We start from the raw sequence: 9,273 nt of genomic DNA, 5'->3' as shown, positions 1-9,273 counted from the left end.
GAGCAACAAAGTAAGGGAAATGATGAGTGGCAAGAAGATGCTGTAAAGACAAAAACAGGTGAAGGAGGTCTGCATCAACCTGAGGGGTAATGAGGGCAAGGGGTAAATGATCAATTACCTGATAAACATAATGGGTATCCACAATTAAATTAAAGGGACAATCAGCAAAAAGTTGAAAGGCCAAAATAACAGCAGCCAATTCTGAACGCTGTGCAGAACGCTGAGGCAGTGTAAAACGAGAATGCCAACGAGGGGGGTCACCCAACTGATAAGTGACTACACCTCGGTGGGGAGAGCCATCAGTAAAAAGAGTGACAGCGGAAATAATGGGTTGAGAGCGGCTAAGACAATGAACAACTAGGGGCACCTTTTGGGTAATGACCAACCGAGGATCTTTTGGAGGATTGTAAGAAATCTCTCCCACATAATCACAAAGAGCAACCTGCCAGGGCAAGGAGGTGTGGCACAAAGAGTCAAATTCAGTACGGGACAAGGGGAACACAATGGCAACTAAATCAGTGCCAGTGAGTTGCACTGCACGGTGGCAGGCTTTACGAACAAGATCAGATAGGGCATCTAAATACGGATAAATATTTCGAGGAGGGGTGGATGAAAGGTACAGCCACTCTATAATAGAGACGGCTGTGTCTGTACGGGGTACAAACAGAGCCGCAGTTGGCGTATGAGGGGTGGCAAGAAGAACCAATTGTAAGGGACGGACCTCTGGGAGTCTGTCCACAAACTGCTGACTCAATGCTGCATTGATTTGTCGAATGCAGGCAGTATGCTTTTCAGTGATGGCAATAACCGCACCCGGTGCCCGGGCTCCACGCGGGAGCTCAAACAACGGCTGCAGCATTGAAGTGGGGAGACGAAAATAGGGCCAAATCCAATTTAAATGACCCAAAATCTGTTGTAATTTAACAAGGGTTAGGGGTTGAGGTAAAATTAATTCCGGACGAACCGGAGCAGCATAGGTTTGTAAAACCTTATATCCGAGGTAGTGGTAGGGATAAGAGCGTTGGATTTTTTCTGGTGCCACTAACAGGCCATTTTGGCCGAGAATCTGAGATAAAGGTTCAAGCTGTTGTGCCGTGACCCGGGGACCGCTTAGCAAAATGTCATCCATGTAATGGTAGACCTTCAGCGAAGGGTACCGGGCACGTAAAGGGGCAAGGGCCCGATCCACAAAAAGCTGACACAAGGTTGGACTATTTTGCATTCCCTGGGGCAAGACCTTCTACTGATACCTTTGAGAGGGTTGCTGATTATTATATTGTGGCACCGTAAATGCAAATTTTTCGCGATCTTGAGGGCAAAGGGGGATGGTGAAAAAACAATCTTTTAAATCTAACACACAAAGTTGATCGGTTTGAGGAATTAAATTTGGATTTGGTAAGCCAAATTGCAAGGGGTCCATAGGTTGGATGCGTTTATTTATTTCCCTTAAATCATGTAACAGCCGCCAAGCACCTGATTTTTTCTTAATAACGAACACCGGGGTGTTCCAGGGACTGGTGGAGCTCTCCAATCGCTGTGCTTGCAAATGCTGCTGCACAAGTGAATGAAGCGCTTTTAGCTTTTCTAGAGGGAGGGGCCACTGGTCAATCCATACGGGCTCTAAGGATTGCCATACCAAGGGTAAGGCGGAGGGCACGGTGGGTGAGGGAGGGTTTTGGGCCATCAGATGTTAATATCGAGGGTGGTGTCTAACTTTGTAAGTAAATCACGGCCCCAAATATTGAGGTGGACAGGGAGCACAAAAGGGCGGATTGTAGCAAGGGCACGGCCTCCTGGTTTAGAGACCGTGACCCAAGACAAACTTTGGCGCCCGGGTTTGCTACCCCCAATCCCCCACAACTGTTTAGAAGGAACCGTAGGCCAACTAACCGGCCACTCCAGATCACGAATCACTGTAACGTCAGCTCCAGTGTCCACCAGCCCTGTAAAAGGAACATCATTTAAGAGAAGTGTTAACTGAGGTTTCGAGGGGCGGACTGACATTGTCAGAGCAACAAGTGGAGAAGACGCGCTGTGAGACGGCGAGTGAGACAACGTCGATCCAAAGCCTCCTCCGCCCCGAGTTCGATCCTCGGCAGCTGGCACCTGTTAGGGGACTAAAATCAATTGTGCAATTGACCGTCCACGCGGGAGCGACTGTGGAAGATGAGTCCACACCTGAACCTTAATAATGCCAGTGTAATCAGCATCAATGACCCCTGGAATGACAAAAAAGCCCTGTTTCCCAGCATGTGAGCGAGGGAGAACAAGACCTACAAAGCCGGCAGGGAGAGGTCCCGTCACCTGTGTAGGTATGGCACAGACCTCCCCTGGCAGCCGAAAGTCAGTGTCCTCCTGCATGATCAAATTAAGCCCTGCGCTTCCAGCAGTCGCTGCCCTCATAGAGTCTACGGATTCCAAGGCAGAGGAGCGATTGCCTGAGTAGGAAACACCCCCGTTTGGCCCTGGGTTCAGGGGGGGACCCGTCACGCGGTTTCCCGACCCGCTACGACACTGATTAGCCCAGTGATAACCTTTCCCACACTTGGGGCACTTCTTTGAGGGTCGGGCTGGTGCCTTAGATGAGCGGCACTCCCGCTGAAAATGACCCTCCTTACCACAGCGGTAACAGCGCTTCCCCTCCTTCCCAGTTTTTCTGAGGGTGGCAGCCAGAACTCCAGCCTTGTGGGCTTGTGTGCCAATGTTCTGGCACGCCCGCAGCATGTCTGAGAGCTCTAAAATACCAGAGGCTTGTGCTGCCTGGAGAGTACGGCGGCAATCCTCATTTGCATTTTCAACTGCCAATTTTAACAGGAGCTCGTGAGCTGCCTCAGTGTTATCCACCTGTCGGAGGATAGCCTCCTGCAATCTGTTGGTAAAATCCAAAAAGGACTCTAAGGCACCCTGATGGATACTGACAAAGCTTTTGGTGGGCTTGCCTGAATCCGGGACCTTCTTGAAAGCATGCTGGGCACAGGTGGAAATAATGGGGAAGACGGCCTGAGGGAGTTGAGACTGCATCTCAATAGTAGCAAACGGGCCCTCCCCTGCCAAATGCTCATAAATGATACCGTGCTCTCTATGTACCTGAGCTTGGCGTTCTGCCATCTGCCGATACTCACTAAGCCAAATAACATACTGACTGGGTGACAACATCATGTGCAGCAGCGTTTTCCAATCCTCAGGGATTAGGGAGTACCCAGTACCCATCCCTTCAATGAGACCACGCACAAAGGTGCTAGTCAGGCCAAATTCACGAATTGCTTTCTTTACCTCTCTAACCACCGAGTATGGCAGAGTGGTCCAGGTGCCCACGGGGTTGCCCTGGTCATCATTCTGCCAGGTCACCGGGCAAATGGAGACCAGATCAGCCAGCTCCTCTGCTGTAAGATCTGATTGAGCTTTCGCTGCGTGAACCATTTGTTGCACCAGCGAAAGCTTCTGAGCAGATGCAGATGACCCTCCGGGGGGCCCCACGGGGGGAGGGTGATCACACACCGGCTCCGGTGGGGAAGGCCAGGGAGGCGGTGGTAATAGAGGCACTGGGGGCGAAGCAGGGGGAGGGATGGCTGCAGGAGCGGACGGGGGTGGCAGGATCGGCAGCTCCTCTGTTGGTGCTGGAGAGGGCCTTTCCGAGGCGACACGCTGTGTCGCATCGCCAGGAGGGGGGATGGCTGCAGGGGCGGACGGGGGTGGCAAGAGCACCAGCCTCGCGAGGGAGGGTCTGTCCGAGGCGACACGCTGTACCACGTCGCGGCAGAGGTGCCAGGCATGTAAAGCCTGCACGGGCGCCCGAGGCTCTTCGTGCAATGTCTGGCCCAATCGCTCCCAGTCCGCTAGCTTAAGGCTTCCAGCTTCAGGATACCACGGGCACTTGGCACGCACCTCCTGTAGCAGGAGAGTAAGTGCTCGAGCCGGGCAGTCATGCTGAGCCTTACGCAGCAAATACTGCAGCTCATTGCGGTGTTGCACTTGCAAAGCAGAGAGGGAGCTTCCCATACTTACCACAATGAAAAATACTCACCGGGATCCACGAAGCGGATGAGTGACGCGTCTGAAACCCTTGCCGGGCGAGGTGAGTGCTGAGGGCCCCACGTTTGGGCGCCAGTTGTGGCGGTTCAGTGATGAGACAGAACACAGCTTTATGCAAGCAAACAGGCTGGTCAGCGGAGATGGGCTGTTCTGCCCCCCTGCCTTCCACCTTCTCCTTTTATTATATTTCTCCCCCTAAGCATTACACACTGCTACACAAAGGAATGTATGACGTTGATTCATATGCTTAGTTACCATCCTCTATCTACTACAATCCTGGTTCTCAGGCCTTGAGCCCAGGCAAAAAAAACCTCCCACAGTTGCTGTCCAAACAATCAAGTTCTCAGGGTTCATATCTAGCCCTTGTCCTTGGATAGAGCAATGTGTGCATTGCTTCTAGGAAACAGTCAGGGTGTGCCCCGCCTGCTTCCAGGTGGAATAGCTAGACATTAACCCTTCAGGTTATATTTGATAGAAGGCCTTTACAAGTAAAACCAGTGGGGCAGAATCTCACTCTTTTTTACTAGAAATTGCTTTTAAAAAAAAACACATGAAGTTTTAGACAGTCAAGACTGTCACTTTTGAATTTAGGTTCTTCAGAGCATGTATTGGCAGAACCTGTACCAAGCCAGCTCATTGCCAATGTGCCTTGATTTCACAACAAACCCCATCAAAATGTGGGACTGATGAACAGAGAGGGTTTTTTCTATTCCTCTGCAGAAAAAAGTAATTAGAATGCTGATATCCTTGACTTTTTACAAGACATTAAATATTTCAACAGTCTCCACTGTAAGTAGGGCAGTAAGGCCAGGTGTGAGCAAGTAATGACTTCATGATTATGACTATTTGAGAGTGCCAGAACTGCTGGTTTAAGCATTAGTTAGTAATTTGGAAGAAGTAAAGCTGCCAGATAAGTTATGTAGGCCCCAGAATTTGATTTACCTTAATCTAATGGGGAATTGATAACTATCAGAGGAATTTCTGCTCTACTATCCAGTTTGTCAATGAGGCTTCATACGAGTAAAACCCTAATCCTTTTCTTTAAAATTATATATAATTTTTTTCTGCATACTCTTCAGCACTCCTAATGCAAGTACAGCAAACAGTGACAGGTCTCCTTGCTGATGATCTTTGCTGATCACTTTTGCTGCCTCCAGGATGTACAGAGCTCTCTTAAAAGGAAGAGGGGAGATCCAAGTGAGCTTCTCTCAGCTCCTGTTTCCCACTTGTCCCTCTCTTCAACCATATTACCATTGGTGCTGTCATCTTCTACTATCCAGTCATAGTTGGATAGTAGACCTCCTGCCCCAGTGATATCCTTCATCCTCACCTGCAAGAAGCTTTCTGGTCCCCACAAAGTCCTGTGCAGCCAGTATAGTCACTGATCAGTGAAATGCTACAGGTTGATTGCTAGACATCAGCCACAGCAAGACAACTGCCAGCCTTGCATGAAATCAAAGTGTTGGGGATACAGCTGAAGAAAACAGAAGAAATGTTTAAAGTTTAAAACTAGAGTTGTTCCCAGGAAACCATAATAAAGTGTTTTTCCTTCTCGGCCTAGGGAAAGCAAATCGGATAAAATGACACTTTTAACCAAATAACCATTTTTAATGGGACCACAGAGAGCCTGATCTGTTGAGCTCCCTCTGCTGGCCGTGCAGCAGCATACTAACAAGCCATACTTCAAAACTTTGACAGTTTTCAGAGTAACAGCCGTGTTAATCTGTATTCGCAAAAAGACAAGGAATACTTGTGGCACCTTAGAAACTAACCAATTTTATTTGAGCAGAAGCTTTCGTGAGCTACAGCTCACTTCATCAGTTGCATACTGTGGAAAGTGTAGAAGAAGCGTGTGTATAAAAAGATCTTCTACACTTTCCACAGTATGCATCCGATGAAGTGAGCTGTAGCTCACGAAAGCTTCTGCTCAAATAAATTGGTTAGTCTCTAAGGTGCCACAAGTACTCCTTTTCTTTTAACTATGACAGTGTTGACTTGGGGGGTTCAAACAGGACAGTAAAGAGACATTCCTTTTCAGATCCATTAAATTTGTCAAATGAGGGTCTGAGCAGAGAAGCACAACTACTAGTAACTGTGGAGAGTTGATTTCCAATCCCTAGAAGGGGAAAAGTTGAAAGTTCAAAGCAAAATATTTAACTGCTTAACCTGGTCTTTTTTTCCCCTTGCCATAAAAAACAGATCCTGTTTTTGTATTTGTTTATATTTGTGACATGACTTGAGTATATATAAAAACTATTCAGAGTAACAGCCGTGTTAGTCTGTATTCGCAAAAAGAAAAGGAGTACTTGTGGCACCTTAGAGACTAACCAATTTATTTGAGCATAAGCTTTCGTGAGCTACAGCTCATAAAAAGTATTGTATTACTTTGCACCATTATATAAAAGTGAATTTGAAAACATTCATCTTTGTTTAAATCAATATTTCATCTTTATTATTGTTTCTTGGGTGGGTGTGAATTAACGAGCAGCTAATTGAAACACTGATGAGTGTTTGTGCTAACAAATTGGGCTTTCATTCTCTAGACATGCCCAGCACAATATGCGTGAAGGGTGTTTACTCCATGTAAAAGTAATTACATTTTCTGGGTTTTTTTTTTGATAATCTGTTCTTGAATGTTTTGTGCATAATAGCAGCTGAGTCAAAGCACTGATGTAGGTTATCAGCTACTCCCAGGTCACTTAATCTCCACAAAATACCTCAAGGCTCTAGCACCATTCTACATGGTGAAACCAACAGAAAATACCAGTCACACTGATAGCATAACCAATGATAAGAGTTAAACCAACATCTGATCTGACCACCTGTTAGCCGACGGCCAAGGATGTTTGGTGAGGTGCCAGCTATGCCCGTTTATACCATCCGTGACTTTAACCGCTAGGACGCACTGTCCCTTCGCGGCGGGCAGCCCGGGCTAGGCTGACGGATGCCCCAAGGTCCTAACCACCCGTGACTTTAACTGCTAGAGCTCAGAGCTCCTTCGCAGCGGGCAGTCAATACTGACTGACAGGTGCCCCAATGGCAGCACTAAGAGCCTCTCCACACCCGTGACTTTAACTAGAGCTCAGAGCTCCTTCGCAGCGGGCAGCCAGGATTGACTGACAGGTGCCCCAAGAGTTTGCCCCGTGGAGGCGGCACAACTCAACGCTAGGCTCTTAGTACTCTCACCTAATGGCCAGGCTTTAGAGCCAAAACGGCTGAGGTTCTTTAATTGTGTTGGCTGCTTTGCAGTAAACCAGAGAAAACAAATCAGGCTTATGCACAAATGGTTACCAAAATTTATTAAGCTAGATTCTAATCATGTGGTTACAAAATTGCTAGTGCCTACTTATTTAAATGTAGAGATGTTACACACACAAACAAGTTACAAAACTGAAGCCACAATCCCAAAGAAAGAAAACAAAGTATAGAGCTCTATTTCAAAATATGTGTACACTAAAGATAGATCAGGTGTGGGTGCTTCTTACCCTCCTTGCATCTCTCGATTCCAGCGGTGCCAAGCCAGGATTGGTCACTCAATTCCACGGAAAGACGAATAAGGGACAAGGCTTAGGGACCCTCTTAGCTGCAGAAGCCTTGGGAGGCTGTCACTTATCTGACCAGCAGATAGATAGTGAAAAGCACTCAAAAATCATGGTGCTGTAGGTCCCCTACTTATACCTCTGTACTCCTTTATTCTCTTTCTCCTTTCTTATGCCAAATTGAGGCTGGTCTGTCTGGGTGATGCCAGCTTTCGCAAGAGTAGTTTACACTTGCAAGGGAGAGAAACAATAAGTGTTGACTACTGGACATTTCTTTTATCAGGGTAAATATTTTCCCACCTAGGATGTTGGTGTGTGCATCACGCTATTTAGTAGGGGCTAAGAGCCATGTCTGTCACAGGGCCTCTGCCTGCTGTGAGCTTAATCGTTGTATCTGTTCCCAGAGGCACATTGTAGCAGCACACCTGTGCTTTTCACAGCTTCAAAGGCTGTGCTGGAATATATGTTAAGTGCCGTGTTCCGGCTTCCTTCTGTGTTTCCACCAATGCTGGTCTGGGGGGGGGGGTGGGGGCTGGCTGTCTGGCTACACCACCATTTCACACTGACATGTCAATCATTCAGAACCTCAGTGAATGAGTGTTAGGTGGCTGACTACATGTGTTATTCCCCATGTAATATTCAGAATACCTTCATGATGGTTTTGTTGTTTTTATACTCACAGCTATTAAGGTGCATCTTTATACTTTATTAATGTTTGCACCTCCATTGAGGAAATTGTCAGTATTTTTACACTATTCTACCTTCCAACTGTTTTAATTGAGAAAAAAAAGTGGGTGAGGTAATTTCTTTTATGGACCAACTTCTGTTGGTGGAAGACAAGCTTTCAAGTTTTACAGAACTCTTCAGGTCACCATTGAGAAATGTCAGTCTTTTCTAATATGGACATTTTTGTGACTTTCTTATCAAACAAAGCTTCTTTAAACAATTGCCAGGACCGATATTACTTTGAAACATTTACTGGTTGGTTGTTATATACATCAGTAAGTGTCATTTATTATATATTGTATAAGAGATGAGAGACGGGAGTAGAGGCTCTTGACAGAAAAACTGTTGGCAAGCTGTAAAAACAAACAATGGAATTGTGTCTTGAAGTCATTTTTCACATCCTAAAGGGCTGTTTTCTCTCTAGGCTTAAAATTCTCATGTGTGAAGATATATTTACGAGGCTGGAGCTGGCTGGAAGACTGCTTCCAGCCATGTTGTGTGCAAGTTTCCAGTCACAGACACTGAAGGAAAAATGTTAGATGCCATCAATATTTTTCCTGTTCTGATTATAGCTCTTCCTATTTGTTCCAGGCAGTAGTTCAGCAAAATATACAGATAAGTAAATGGTGTTCTAGGGACACAATAAGACTTCGTTATAAAGAGCTCTGGCTCAAAAAAGGCTCTCAAGATTACGTCTGAAATGTTTGTAAGTGTGCCTTCAGAAATCTGGAACGGGATGAATAAAAGTATATGCTATTAGGGTATATCATTTGAGGTTTTTTCCCAGCTTTGTGTGCTTTTTTTTCCCCCCTCCCATGGATGCTGTTGTGGGAGGCTTACCATAGACTCAGAATAACTTTAGTCACCAATATACATTAAGTACATGGTGCTCTCCCTGTTAAAGTTGCTTAACAATCCAGCCAATAACCCCTAATATTCACAGTCTAAGTAGTGGCTAACTAAAAAGTACTTCATA

Source organism: Lepidochelys olivacea (genome assembly GCF_965140295.1).
Source record: "Lepidochelys olivacea isolate rLepOli2 genome assembly, chromosome: 1".
NCBI lineage: Eukaryota > Metazoa > Chordata > Testudines > Cheloniidae > Lepidochelys > Lepidochelys olivacea.
Note: the sequence above shows the minus strand (reverse complement) of the source record.